Genomic DNA, 14,375 nt, shown 5'->3' with positions numbered 1-14,375 from the left:
TTGAAAGGTATTTAAAGAGCAGAAGATTTAAATTTGAAATAACTTTAAGTAGGTCTTATGTCTGATCTTGGATTTTCCCATTTAGCCAGAAGAAAATCTCCACCCTCATCCCCGCCCTGATCCCAGTAACTCCAACCTGGATTGCTGTGCTTTCAATGTCTGACGTCTGCTGCATTGTGTCTTACCCCTGAGTAGACATGCAAATAATTGAGTTGTGCTTGGTGGGGAAGTGTTCAGATCAGTAAGAATTACATTTGTGTGGGTGCATGTGCACATGCATGTCTGGTCCCAGAGGTCAGTAGCACCACTAGACCAAGGCTCAGTCTCAATGCAAGGTCAAGGAAAGAAGTAAAATGTTTGAACAGCTAGTGTGCTGTCACTCTCTGAAAGCTTACATAGCCAGAGCTTCTAGAGCCCCACCTAGGGGACAGCTGCAGTTCAGGCCTCTGGCAAAAGTCCTACTCATGAGAATGGCCTTGATCCTGAGGAGTCTTTTCCTCTTGAGGAGTCCTCTTTTGTAACCAAGAACTCCTTCTCAAAAGAGCCCTACTGGCCTGCCTCTTGGGGCAACAATGCTCTCGGGGGCTAGCTGGTCACCTAGCCTCTCCCTCAGAGGAAGAATGTCCCTCCTCATGTGGGGATGGATCCGAGGTCAACTCCCTCAATGGTCCAGGCTCTCCTGGATGATTCCTTAGCGCTGTCTGTCTCTGGGAGTTTTAGTGCCTCAAGGGAGAAGGATTCCTCCAGTGGGTTTATCACAAACATCTAGATTAATTGGCAGAATTAACTGGCACAGGAAATCATGACAAGTGTCACACAACTTTTTTAAAAAACGGCTTAGATAAATTTACAGAGGATATGTATACCAATGACTATTTGCTGTGGTGGTTCAAAATGGAATATCCATGTTCAAGGGTAGCATATCTAGTATTACTAAATCTGAGGACAACAAGAGGGGGCTGCATCCCTCACACCTTTTTTATGAGCATTCTCTGAGGCACAACTGTTGGACAAAGAAGACAGAACTAGATGTAGCTTTGCTCTGATCCAACAAGGCAGTTTTTATGTTTGTAGGTTCTCTAAATGAATGTGCAGCTGGTTCATGCAGCACGTTTCCAAAGAGAAAAATGAAACTACCTATCTAGCAGCAAAAGTGGTAATAAAATGCATTGCAGTCATCCAAAATCCCTATCTTTCTATTCACATGAAAGCCTGAGCAGAGATGCTTAGCCTTCTCAGAAATGAGGCATTAGATACAACAGAGAAATTGTTCTTAAAAGGGCACATCAGGAATTTAAAAAAAGTAGTGCATGCACCTGCTTGGAAAACAGTACAGCAAAGGATCAACACAAAAGAAAAATGCATCTTCTCTCTGCTGCGACTTGCAAAGAAAAAGTGTAGGAGTCGCAATGTACTCTACCATGTCATAAAGGAAAAGTACTACACGCATCAGCCCACATCAGTTGCAGCCAAATGTTAAAGATAAAAACCAAAAGCAGTTTCTTTTTAGCCTTTAGTAGGTGACATATTCTCTGTAATGTAAGCCCCATTATTTCAGGGTGTTTTTTTACCCACATAGGCCAGATCTACACCAAGCAGGATATTGCACTATGAAAGCACTATGAAAGCAGTATATAAGAGGCAGGAGCCACACCAAGCAGTATATACACCAAGCAGGATATAGTGGTATGAAAGTGGTATATGGTATGTCTCATGGGGCTCCATCACACCTGCTTTTTCATCCAGGTTTCATCCGCGGTTTCCCCCTCCATTTCCTTAGCGAGTCGAGCGGTGGAGCACTTTCATATCTCTGTGTTGTTGTGCTCTTTCAGCTCATGTATCTTTTCACCTGGAGCGCTACTACGCCAGTGAAATCTCCCTCCCCACCCCTTGGGAAAGGTTTACAGGGGGGAGAAGTGAAGGTTTGTTTTGCTCTTTTCAAAGGGTGGGCAGATGAAACAATCATTTTAACTCATTTCTTTTGTAAAGGTGGTCAGGTCCCCTCTTTTGCTCCAAGGTAACCAAAGTGCTTACATCTGAGTATGTTTTAAAGATATCTAAATTAGAACAATGATAGCTCTTAAGGAGGGCTTTAGCCACTCCAAGTTTGAATCAGTTCAGATCAACACTTGATTTTAAGGATTTTTTACAATGGAATTAACAAAAATGCTTACATCTGTGTAAATTTTAAAGATAGAGAGATCAAAATTGGCAGAGTGATAGCTCTTAAGTAGAGCTTTCAGCATGCCAAGTTTGAATGAGATTGGTCCATCCCTTCCCCCCTTAAATGCTTTTCCTGCATTTACATCCAAGTCATACTAAAAAACCCATTGAACAGAGACAGACTTACTAAAATGGGGTTTACTCAAAGATAAGCATGCATGGGATTTTAGTATGAATTGGATGTAAATGCAGTTGAAATCAATGGGATTTACTCTTGAGTAAGGGAACCAGCAGATCTCTATTTTATAAACTTGGAAATGCACAGCTTCACATGATCAAAGGAAAGGAAAAGTGATGCTTCATACTTGTGAACTTCCAGGAAAAGCATTTAAGGGGGGGAATAAAAAAAAATCCTAAGAAATCAAGGGATGGACTGATCTCATTCAAGCTTGGCATGCTGAAAGCTCTACTTAAGAGCTATCACTGTGCCAAATTTGATCTCTTTATCTTTAAAAATGAAGAAGCTGGGGGCAAGGAGGGTGCGTTTTTCACATTTCTTTTAAGGTGAAAATGTACCCCTGGTCATACCTACTCAGGAGTAAGAACATGGAGTTAAATGGGACCGCTCTCCCTCCCCCTTCACAGTTGAGTGGAGAATCGCACCACCCTCCTCTTTTGTTAGCGAGACTGCCCCCAACAAAGAACGGGATGGTTGATAGAACGCAACCACAGAAATAAATGGGAGGGAGGAGAGCATTTATTTCACAGGGAAGGAAAATAATGCAGACTTTCTGTGCTCCAAAAACAAATGAAACATGGTGTGTAAGAGCCGAAATGAGTGCAGGATGTGGACGACATCATGTGGGTACTGGGCTGCAAAACTTTATACCAGAGATGGGGAGGATGTGATAAATTTCTAGTGTGATGGAGCACATGGGCACCAACAGTTGTCAGGGCATTTCAATGCTGCTATAAAGCAACACTGTGGCTCCTACCTCTTATATACTGCTTTCATAGTGATATATCCTGCCTGGTGTAGATCTGGTTATGCTGATTAATATGGATATAAAATCCCTATTTCAGGGGTGGGCAGAAAGTAGATCTCAACCTTCTGGTACATCTCTGTGTGATTTGCAGTAGATTGGCAAGAATTTTCTGACTCTCAACTGTTTAACAACAGCAGCAATAAATTATACTGTTGAAATAAATAAAGAAAGCTTGGGGTAACCTGGAGTGGGGTTTTGGGTGGAATAAACTATGAGATTCATTCAGTTCTAGTACTCAAAACAAATTTCTCAGCTCAGAATTCTTTAATTCTAAGTGTATATGTTTTGCAACAGACTCTAGTTGGTGGATACCAGAACTTGTAATAAAAAATGAGCCTGAAGTCTGTTCATCCAAGCCCTATGCTACAGTGGTATCACCATGGAGAGAACTATTATGTCTTCAGCAGAATCTGAATTATCAGGAATAGAACACCAAAGTCTCAAAAAAGAAAAAGGAAAGGAAAAGGCTCAATGGTGTGAAGTTATTAATTCCACTAAGTAGGGAAATAAAACTTTCAGTTGAACCTGTAACCAACCCTGAAATTCAGAGACACAATTATTCCACTTTTTTGTGCAAATTAAATATTATTCATGCTCAACAATTTTTTCCTTCATATTTGAGTTTGAGCCATGAAGCTGAGTGGTGGGAGATTCAGGACAAATAAAAGGAAGTACCTCTTCACGCAGCGCATAGTTAAATTATGGAACACACTACCACCAGATGTAGTGATGGCCACCAATTTGAATGGCTTTAAAAGGGGTTGGATAAATTCCTGGAGGCAAAGGCTATGAATGGCTACTAGCCCTGATGGTTGTATGCTATCTCCAGTATTCGAGGCAGTAAGCCTGTGTGCACCACTTGCTGGGCAACATGGGTGGGAGGGTGCTGTTGCACCACATCCTGCTTGTTGGACTCAATGGCCTTATAGGTCCCTTCCAACTCTACTATTCTATGATTCGCTGATCCCCGGCTGATGGCTGGTTGGCCACTGTGTGAACAGAGTGCTGGACTAGAAGGACCCTTGGTCTGATCTAGAATGGTTCTTCTTATGTTCTTAAGTTACATGTAATGGTGGCAGATCCATGTCTTTAAAGCCAAATCATCCCCAATCACATAGCAAGGGCTGGCTGATTGGGTGTTCATTCTAGGGTGGCCACAGAAACACATCACCCGAAAAGAGGATAAAAGAGGATACCAATTTGCACAACTTTTGTATATGTAATTGTATGCGTATAGGTATTGTAACTGAAATGCAAAACATCTTGCCATAGTGGAGAAGATTGACAAGGTGATCTGTGTGCCTTCTCAATCTGCATACTAATTGTTGATGAGCAACTTCAAAGCCCCTACTTGGACTGGGCAGCCCTTCAAATAGAGGACACCTTCAAATGGAGGGCTATCCTCTGCCGGTTCTCCAAAATAAAGGACTGCCCTCTGTAAAGTAGGACACCTGGCCACCCTAGTGTATTCTGATTGAATAAGAAAAATATTTATGTATCCTTCCATTCACTTTTCATCAGCCAGGCTCTAATACTGGAAGAAACCCCAGTTGAGAAAAAAAGTGCTTGGAGATAAGGTGTGGAAGATGTTAAGCTGGAGGTGGTGAGAGAGAATGCTTTTATCCCTCTCTATCCACAATCCTCCTTTGCTGCCTCCTGTGTGTTTGGGACAGATCAAGGTCTAAACACACAGTTCTACACAGTCGAGTGGAGTTTGAGTCTAAATTAATGGGTTTGTGAGAACTTATACTCAATTCAACCTCACCTGCTTACTTTAATCATGTGTCCCAGAGATGATTCAATAAAAACAATCAAGGAAGATGCTGAAACCAAGTTCCTTTTCTTTAGACATCTTCTATGTAACTGCCATCTGCTTTTTCATTATGATGACCTCTTTTGCATCTATTTAAAATGTAAGTTTATGCCTGATCAATTTTTTATAAGATTCCACACCATAAAAAGAGATTGAACCATAATAAGGCTCAAAAAAGGGGGGAAACACAATTTCTCAGCAAATGGAGCTCTGTAGCTTTCAAGAGAGGATTATATCTTCTGCCATTGTTATAAGATGTTGATACCACTTGTTTTTACAGCTGATCAATCTGCAGGATCTTAAAAAGAACACATACCTGCACCTTCCCATCATCTTGAGTCCTTTTACATATTGTCCATAATATGTAAAAGGACAAGGCAGGGCTAAGAAAAAATCCTACCTGAAATCCTGGAGAGCCACAACTGCCAGTCAGTGTCAACAATACTGGCTTAGATGGACCCATTTCTGGCTCAGTATAAGGCAGTTTTCTAGTGCGTATAAGATTGTAGCCTAAGCCCCTAAGGGGACAATCGTATGTATATTTAGACAGATAAAACACCCAACTTTCTCCAGCCAACTCTGCTGTTTGGGGAATGCTGGGAGTTGTAGGAGTTTTCTCTCTCTCTGTCTAAGCAAGCATAGGATTGCACTCTGAGGGGCTTAATGGAAATTAATTAAATTATGTGATGTGAACACAGGTTATTTAACCCAACCAAAACTTGTAACTTAATGCTTATCAATTTAGTCTAGGCGTATGTGCTTGGTTCGTAAGCCACGCATTTAAAATTAAAATAATTAGCATCCCCAACCTGAGACAGCAACAGAAAAAATCCAAAGTGTATGGAAAGAGAAAGCAAGAGAGCAAAACACCTGTTTTACGTAACCCCTTGGCAGGGTTGTCTGGAAAATATATAAGAACTCTGTCCAAGTCTGAATCAATTTTGACTGTAAATTTATACGAGGAGTTAAATGTGATCTAAATGTGCTAAAGCATTCCTGAATAAATTCTACTCACAGAGAGAGAGAGTATGTTATATACTCTCAACTTAAACATTAAAAATCAATCATCTTACTCCATTAGCTGCTTACATTAGCTACTTTCCAGGTGCATTTGAGGGAGAACTCCTTATTTATCTCTTCTTCTAAAGAAAGCAACATTGATTGTAGTAATGATATGACATTGTGTGAGCAAAGGAAACCTCTCATGACCTTTTGGAACAGGCTCCATTTGTTTTGTTAACATTAATTACATTACAGATGTCTAATTCTGTGAATGCATATTGGGCAACATCTGCCTGCAAAACCCAAGAAAACCCATTGGTTGCAACACTGCAGGGCAACACAAGTACACCACTTGCTCACAATTTTTTTTTAGCTTGCATGAATCACGAAGTGAGTTCTAATTTAAATCGTTTCAAATGTGTGGTACACGTCCCCCCACGATAACTAGCAGCCTCCAAGGTTATTTTTATATTCATGAATTTAGATTCCCATGCATAATTAAGGGTGCAATCCTGTGCATGTTTAGACAGAAAAAAAAAGTTCTACAACACCCAGGGGGTGATAAATTCCAAGGGTGCACAAAAATAATGGTTTTATTAGCCACATACATTTCAAATTAAAATTCTTCAGTGACACTGCAAATAAGAAAAAATAACATTATCTATAGTACAAAACCATTAAAACAAGGGCAAAACTACGACTATTCAAATATCAATAAAGAAGAGAAAGGACCAAACTTCTGTTAACAATTATATGGATACTAAAAATATGTAAATATTCCGCAGCACAAATAAGAACTGAAGTTTAAAAACTACTTGACACTAATATAAAGTTTTTTTAAAAAAAAAAACACCCCCAATGTTCTCTAGTAGGTTCTATAATTGATGGTCTGCCTGCAATGAGCCCTCTATGATAACTTTCATGCAATAAAGAGCATAGGCATCAAACTTGGGCAGTTGTAAGGGAACTAACACTTTAATTACATTTTCAAGCCTCCATTGAATGAAAAAGAAGTGTCATTACCAAAATTAAATGTAAACCTTAGAGAAATGAAAAACTGTAGGAAAAAAAAAACTAAAGATGAACCAAAAGTATACCTATCCAGAAAAGTGGAACGGGAAAATCAATGTAAAGCTGCAGAAGCTAATCCAAAGTGTCATTCAGACTATTAAGCTATAGAAAGTAATTCTCCAATGGATATCTCTTCTCAGTAATAATCTAAAATCAGGTTTATATATTTTTTCTATAATTCAAACTGAAAGGGCTTGAATGGGATGGTTGTATTCTATGAAAATGTCTCACTAGCTGAACACCTGATCTCGAGTTGCAGATGTTGCTTGAATGTTTTCCTAAATGTCTTTTCATGGCTCTTTTGCTTTTGGCCATTGTACAATTTGTCATAAGGACATTTAATTATATAAACTACATAATTACTACTACAAGTGGTGAATTATCAAAGCCTACACTGTTGAGGGGGTTTGCCTTTTGGTTCTCTCCCACCAGCTATTTCTCAGCTTGGCTGCAATTCTCATAGTTTCCATTGGCAGGGCTGGCTGGGTATTATGGGAATTGCAGTCCAACACATCTGGAGGGGAGCAGTTTGGGGAAAGCAAGCTTAGAGATTTGGAAGGTATGGGTCATGGTGGCCAAAGCCAGTTGTTTAGTGTTCTCATTGTCCCTCCTTCTCAGGCACGGAGGCTGACCAGAGTGGAAAAGCCTCCTCACCTGAGGAGATGTGCCTAGAAGCCCTTGGTCCCAACTGGGTAACAGCCCTGCTTGGCTTTCCTTCCACTCTCCTTTCCCCTTCTGTTTCTATTTAGGGGATTTGAAGTCCGGTGATCTTCTTTTCGTTAATTAGGTATTTCTGCAAATCATGCAGTTCCTCTGATTTTGCTGATCTCTTTCTCACTCTTGTGAGTGGTGCCTTTTTGGCTATAAAAGTAATGGCACTGACCTTTGAACATGGGAAATATAATGACATATCTTGATTTCAATGGGGAAAATACAAGCAAGTTCTTAATTTTCCCCTCTGAAATCAATGGGACTCAGAAGTCCTCAACCTGGCCTGGATTGTGCCCAAATCAAGTTAGACATACAAGTGGCCTGTTTTTGATGTAATGTAATCCATGTCTTAGTGCTATGTGAACAAGTTTTGTGTGTTCCCTTTTTCCTCTCCTGTGGCCATGTGGAGGAGATTGGAAGTGTTCACTTCCTGTTTAATACTAGTAGCTGGGACCTAACATATGACCAGAGGGAATGGTTTGCCAAAGTCACACTGACAGCCAAATGCACAATCTTGCAAAAGTCAAAATCCAAAACCAACCAGAGTACTGGTACTTGGATTCAAGAGCTAATAGCACTAGCAGCCCAGAAAAAGGTATTCTACATTAAATTACAAAAAGAGGACTAATTTCAAACAATCTGTCATAGTTTTCTTGGACTGTATGTGGAGTAAAAGACTTGAGCCAACTGGAACACATCACATCACACAAGCCAATTGACAACCACCTCACCTCTCTGTCCTTCTCTTCCCTTCCCTTTCCCCTCTTGTCCTTTATGTCCCCCCACCCTGTCCCCACATCTCTCCCCCCTTTCCACATGAATTGAGCTGAAACAAGCAATGTGCACAATGTGGAAACACTACACCAAAACATTTGCAGGGAAAGAGTGGGGTGAAGGGCAAACAGAGGAAATGTATTTCAAATTGTTGTAAAAAACACACACAAAACCTTCTAATGACAAACTAATAAAAATACAAGTTTATGTCAGGCAGGCAGCAATGCTGCATTGTTTTTGCCATCTGCTACAGACATTTAAACAAGCTTTCCTGAATGACGAGCCACGATCTTATTAGTATTATTGGTATAGCTTGTTTTTCAATATTCCTTCGTATTTTGGTTGTTTTTCTTACTGTTCACTGCTCAGAAATCTGTTTTAGATATAGAGTTGTTTGTAAATAATAAATAATAATAATTTTGAAAAAATGAAGAGTGTTTATATTAATGTCCAAAGTGGGAAACTTTGGTTAACATAAACCTCTTAACAAACCAGGATAATAAACTATGGCTTGATCTTGGCTTGATTCAATGAACCAGAGTTTAAACCAACCAGAGTTTCTTCACCTCATCTCCCTGCCCCACATTTCCATGTAATGATAAACTCTGATTAGTTTGAAAACAACAAGTGCATGCTTCTGATCTTTTCTTCGGAGCTGTGACAAAAGAGGATAGCACCATGCTAGCTGAGAGTTACGGGAATTGCAATCCAATGCATTTGGAATTCATCAGGTTGGGCACAACTGTGCTAAACCATGGTTTAGCATTACCCATTACAATTTTAACATGTGATTGTTGCCAATATACTGCTGCAATATTTTCAGGAAAGTGTTCATTCTCTCTTGTATCATTATGACACTGTGCAAAGCATGAAGTCTTCCCCACACTCCATTCCTTAGCTTCACGCTTGTTTGCCTTCCATTCCTGAGAAGTGGTTGTTGTTGTTGTTGTTGTTGTTGTTGTTGTTGTTATTGTTATTATTCCTGAGGTAAGGCTAGAAGGATATTGTGTCCTTGGAAATCCAGCCAGCTGCTTGGGGTTTTTCTTTCTTTCTTAAGGCTGATGTTTTTAGCTGTGTGACACATTGTGCCTGCTTAAGTCACTGCACAATCTGACTGATGGGACTAGGCAGAGCTATCATAGCAATGACTAGCTAGCCTGAGAATGTAAAGAGCAAAAAAACAATGCAACTCCTGGCTGAAATTCAAAAGAGCTGGATTGACAAGTTAAAAAATAGAAAGACCTCAAGCCTTCTACTTCAGGCCATAGTGGTTTCATGAAGCTTACATTTGTTTCTTTCCTATCATAAAATAAATTGGTCCAAACAAATCTCTCTTCTCTAAATGGTAAGAAAATGCCTTTTGTTTAATTGGCTATTTAGCTGCAGAGATATTAGGTTAAACAGGCATTGATTATCTTTCAAAAGAAATAAATCCCTACATATAAACATCCTTCATCGTGATTCTGGTTTACAGAAGTTTACAGAAATATAGGTTAAAAACGAATTAACTAGTGCATTCAACAGACAGGGTAAGTGAGACTTCATTAATTCCTGTGTAAATCAGGACCTATTTAAGAACTAATACAGATACACTGGTTTATCATCTGCTCACAACTATTAATGCCAGTAAATACTGAGACTATTTGGGGGGTGGGGAATCTAAAGGCTTATATTAACACAATTATAAATAGTACAAAACAACAATGAAAATACTGAATAAAAGGCAAAACAAGAAATAAAAATTAAAAGCACAGATTTGGATGTAGCATAATGATTAGAGACCAGAACACACCTGCACAAATTATGATACACCCAATACATACAGGCACCAAAGAGGCTTAACCCTCACGTTTCTGCTGCCACCTAGTTGGGACTGATCCTAAGAAACTAATGGGCTGTGTTCAGTGTAGTGAATGACATGCTGTACAGACCAGCTCTAGAAGCTGAATTTAGAATTTTTGAAATAGATTCCCCAATCTAACATGGTATAATCTAATCTATGCAAGGAAATGCCCCCCCCCTCAAACGTTTAAGAGTCTTCTTGTGGGATGGGAGAATACAACTGGCAAAACACCCCTGTTCACTGACCTCACGGGTGCTGTTTGGCCACTATGTGAACAGAGTGCTGGAGTATATGGATCCTTGGTCTGATCCAGCTGTGCTTTTCCTATCCTCATATGCTCTGTGTCTCTTTCCCTCTTTTTGCAATTATCTCTAGTTTTATACAATGTTTTACATGACTTTGTGTCAGCAGTGGAGGCAGGGAAATACATAGTATTGATGTTGTCCTATGCATTGCATGAAATTAGATGTTGTGGAAACAGAAAGAGGCATAGAATGGTGGCTTATTTTTTACATATATTTTATTTCATATAAACATATTCAAACAGAATAGTTAGAACTATCATCTTTCTCCTCTACTTTATCCCTCGTGAATTCATGCAAGGCTTTGAATAACGTTATGTGTAGTCATTCAAAAGCTTTCTGGGTTTCTACTTGATAACAATCTTCCTTAATGGATTCCAAAAATGGCATTGAACGATAAATTAATGATGAGAGCTTACTTCTGGGAGTAGGACCTAAAGTTTCCTGAATAACTCTAGCATCTGGACCCATCAAGAAGTTAATGGAAGCAGCCTTCCTTTTATACTTTAGTCTAGCACCTCAGGGAAAGGATGGAAAAGCACTCCCCAGGGCCAGCTATCCTGAAGCACTATTTGCCAATAGAAGAAAAGGATACATCTATATTGGATATAACCTAGAGCAAAAGTGGAGAACCTGTGGCCCTCCACATCTTAGACTCCAACTCCCATCAGCCCCAGCCAGCATGGGATACTGGGTGTTGCAGTTCAGCCACATCTGGAAGGCTGCAGGTTCTCCATCCCTGATGCTAATACCACCAGTATTGCTTAGCTAAAGGATGTGTCAGAGATAGTCGCAGTAGGCAAGTCCTGGATCACCAAATGCAGACGCTTGTCAAATCTGTGTTTGTAGAGGTAGCAAAGAAGAAGTTCTGGAGTTGTGGCGTGGACGCTTCACCCCGCGATAGACCAGTTCTCAGGCCACGACCAGTTATGCATGATTTAATTTTGGGCATGCCGCTGCTAACGAAAAGAGAAAGATGTAAAACACTACAATGTGTAATGGGCTACACTTTCGGAGGCAGGCAAAACTCTTTTTGTTCTGGCAGGCTTTTGGAACTAATCTTGACTTGTGTTAATGTATTGGATTCCCCACCTTTCAATCTGTTACTATTTTTTGATGAAATTAACATGTTTTCAATTTTACTGCAGTTTTAATTCTATTTTAACTTTTGTAAATTTCTATTTATATGTATTAATTGTACATGTTTTAATCTTGTAAACTGACTTGAGTCCCAGTATTGGGGAAAAGGTGGGTAACAACAAAAACATCATCATCATCATCATCATCATCATCATCATCATCATCATATTCCATCCTCTCCCATTCATCTACTGGAAACCATAGAGAAGGGAAGCAGGCTCGAGGGCCAATTCCGGACCTCTTGGGGGCCAAATCCGGACCTCTGGGATTCCCCAGATGGCCACTCCCCCTTCTCCTCATCATACCCCTTTCCTCTCACCACCAGCCATTTGGTGATTTCTTGTCTTTTGTGCAGTTTCCCCCCCCCCACCCCAGTTTAAAATATTGAAATGCCTCTCCCAAGGCTTAGTTATTGGCAATAAGAACCTTAAGGTAAAACATGCTGATGTGTTCTTGGCCCCATCCCTTTGCCTTTCGCCCTGCCTGCCACCGCAATGTGCCCCCCAAAACCTTCTCCAAAATCGGCTGGAAAAGGTTCTGCACCCCTGCCTGTAGAACAAGAACAGAAAAAGTGAGAAGTTTTTGTGCGTGTCCATTGTGTTGTTGTTGTTGCCCCTCTCTCTCTCACTCTAATGCTCAAGACATGAAGTTCCTTGTTTTTGAATGTATCGGTTCTGCTTACTGCGCCAGGAAACCAAAGAACATGGTGTATCAACACCACCGGAGGGCTGAATCGATATTGATGTTGCTTCCTTTTTGGTAGTTGCTAGCTTGAACTGGCGAGGAGAGGGAGGGAGGGCAAAGGACATATGCAGAACCATTCACCTCTTCTTCTCTGAATCAAAGGAGGTTACCAGGCAGGCTGCCGCAAAGACAGAACTTGGGAGTGAAACTGATGCTGCATCAGAGAGAAAGGAAAGCCTTCATGTTAACTCAAGCAGAACGTACCGTTGGTTTGAGCCAGCAGCTTAGCATTCAGCATGTGTCAAGCAATTGCACTTCAAGGGTCAGATAGAATCAGGCTCTAATTACAGAGGGGCTGTGGCTCAGTGGTAGAGTCCTTGCTTTACATGCAGAATGTTCCAGGTTTGATCCCTGGCATCTCCAGGTAGGGCATGAAGAACTGCTGATTAATATAGTGCTGTGCTGAAAATTTGGATCATTCCAATTTGGGCATTTCATGGGGGCTGGGGGAAGAAATGAAAACTCCTGTGAAACAGGTTGGGAGAGGTGAGAATTTTGGAGAATTTTCTCCTTGGGGAAGGGACAGGGTTTCCACATACCTTTTTAAGTGTAGGAAATTTTGAGGGGTCTTCTTTGAACTTTATTTATTTGTTTATTTATTTATTTTTTAAAAAAATCCCTAGCACTTTCAGGAGCCCAGAATTCTTCCTGATGCCTATTGGAGAGGGAGAGGCCACATACTCTCCAATAGGAATAGAAAATTAGAAAGAAGATCCCCCAACAACCAGCTACAGTTTAAAAAGCTATATGGAAACACTGTCCCCTCTGAAATTCTCCTCCTCCCTGCGAAAGAGGCAGAAAATGCAATGCCTCTTCGCAGGGAAAGGAAATGTTCCCAAAAATAGGGTCAGGATTTGGCACAGCACTAGTTGGAAACCCTGGAGAGCCACTGCTGCCAGTCAGGTGGGCCAAGGGTCTGATTCAGAATATGGCAGCTTCCTATGTTCCTAAATGCAATCCTTGGAATCTAGCACATTGCTGCTATTGCAATGGCATTTTGGATTGCAGGCATTGGTTTGCAGTCCTTGCAGTTTGAGAGAGAGAAAATAAACAGTAGTGAAGGCTCTCAAAAAAACCAAAGTTAATAAACAGTCTGTTTATGTGTGTGTGCACCACTGTGTGTGTGTTTAAAAAAACTTGTCAGCACCATAATTTATTAAGCATTCAAAGTTAAAGTTACCTGAAAGAGAATTGTTGCTATATGGAAAATGTTAAAATATGGAACACAAGTTTTTACCAGTTCTGTCAACGGCAACTTGCAGAATATGAGGCTGCAGAGAGAAGAGCAGAGAGCAATTGGCTTTAGCAATCAGCACACATTTCATTCTTTGTGTAACTGGTAGGCGGGTTGTTGTGCAAAAAGGTTAACAGGCTTTTTCAACCTAAGCTTTCGCTGAACCATTAAAGGCAACAGTAGTTTTGCCATTGACTTCAAAAGAATGTGCACTGCATTTCAACGGGCAGGCTTCTGCCCAAGCATGTTAAAACCAATGTAGCATGTTTGCTGCCTAAAAAAGGCGGTGTGGGAAACCCACTACCAAAGGCCATGGACTGGTCCTATGAAATGATATGAAGCAGCCTTCTTTGGATGGTAGATTCCAGAAGGGGCACCATTTTTCTGTCTCTAAGTTCAGGCATACGCATTACATTTACCACACAGAGAAAACTGGCACCATCTTCCCCTGGTGAATGATCCATGTAAATGGTGATGCCATTTTGGCTACTTAAGAATTGTCACTCAGAGAATGAGTTCACTCTTACTATAA

Source organism: Elgaria multicarinata, chromosome 9, assembly GCF_023053635.1.
Source record: "Elgaria multicarinata webbii isolate HBS135686 ecotype San Diego chromosome 9, rElgMul1.1.pri, whole genome shotgun sequence".
NCBI classification, from domain to species: Eukaryota; Metazoa; Chordata; class Lepidosauria; order Squamata; family Anguidae; genus Elgaria; species Elgaria multicarinata.
Note: the sequence above shows the minus strand (reverse complement) of the source record.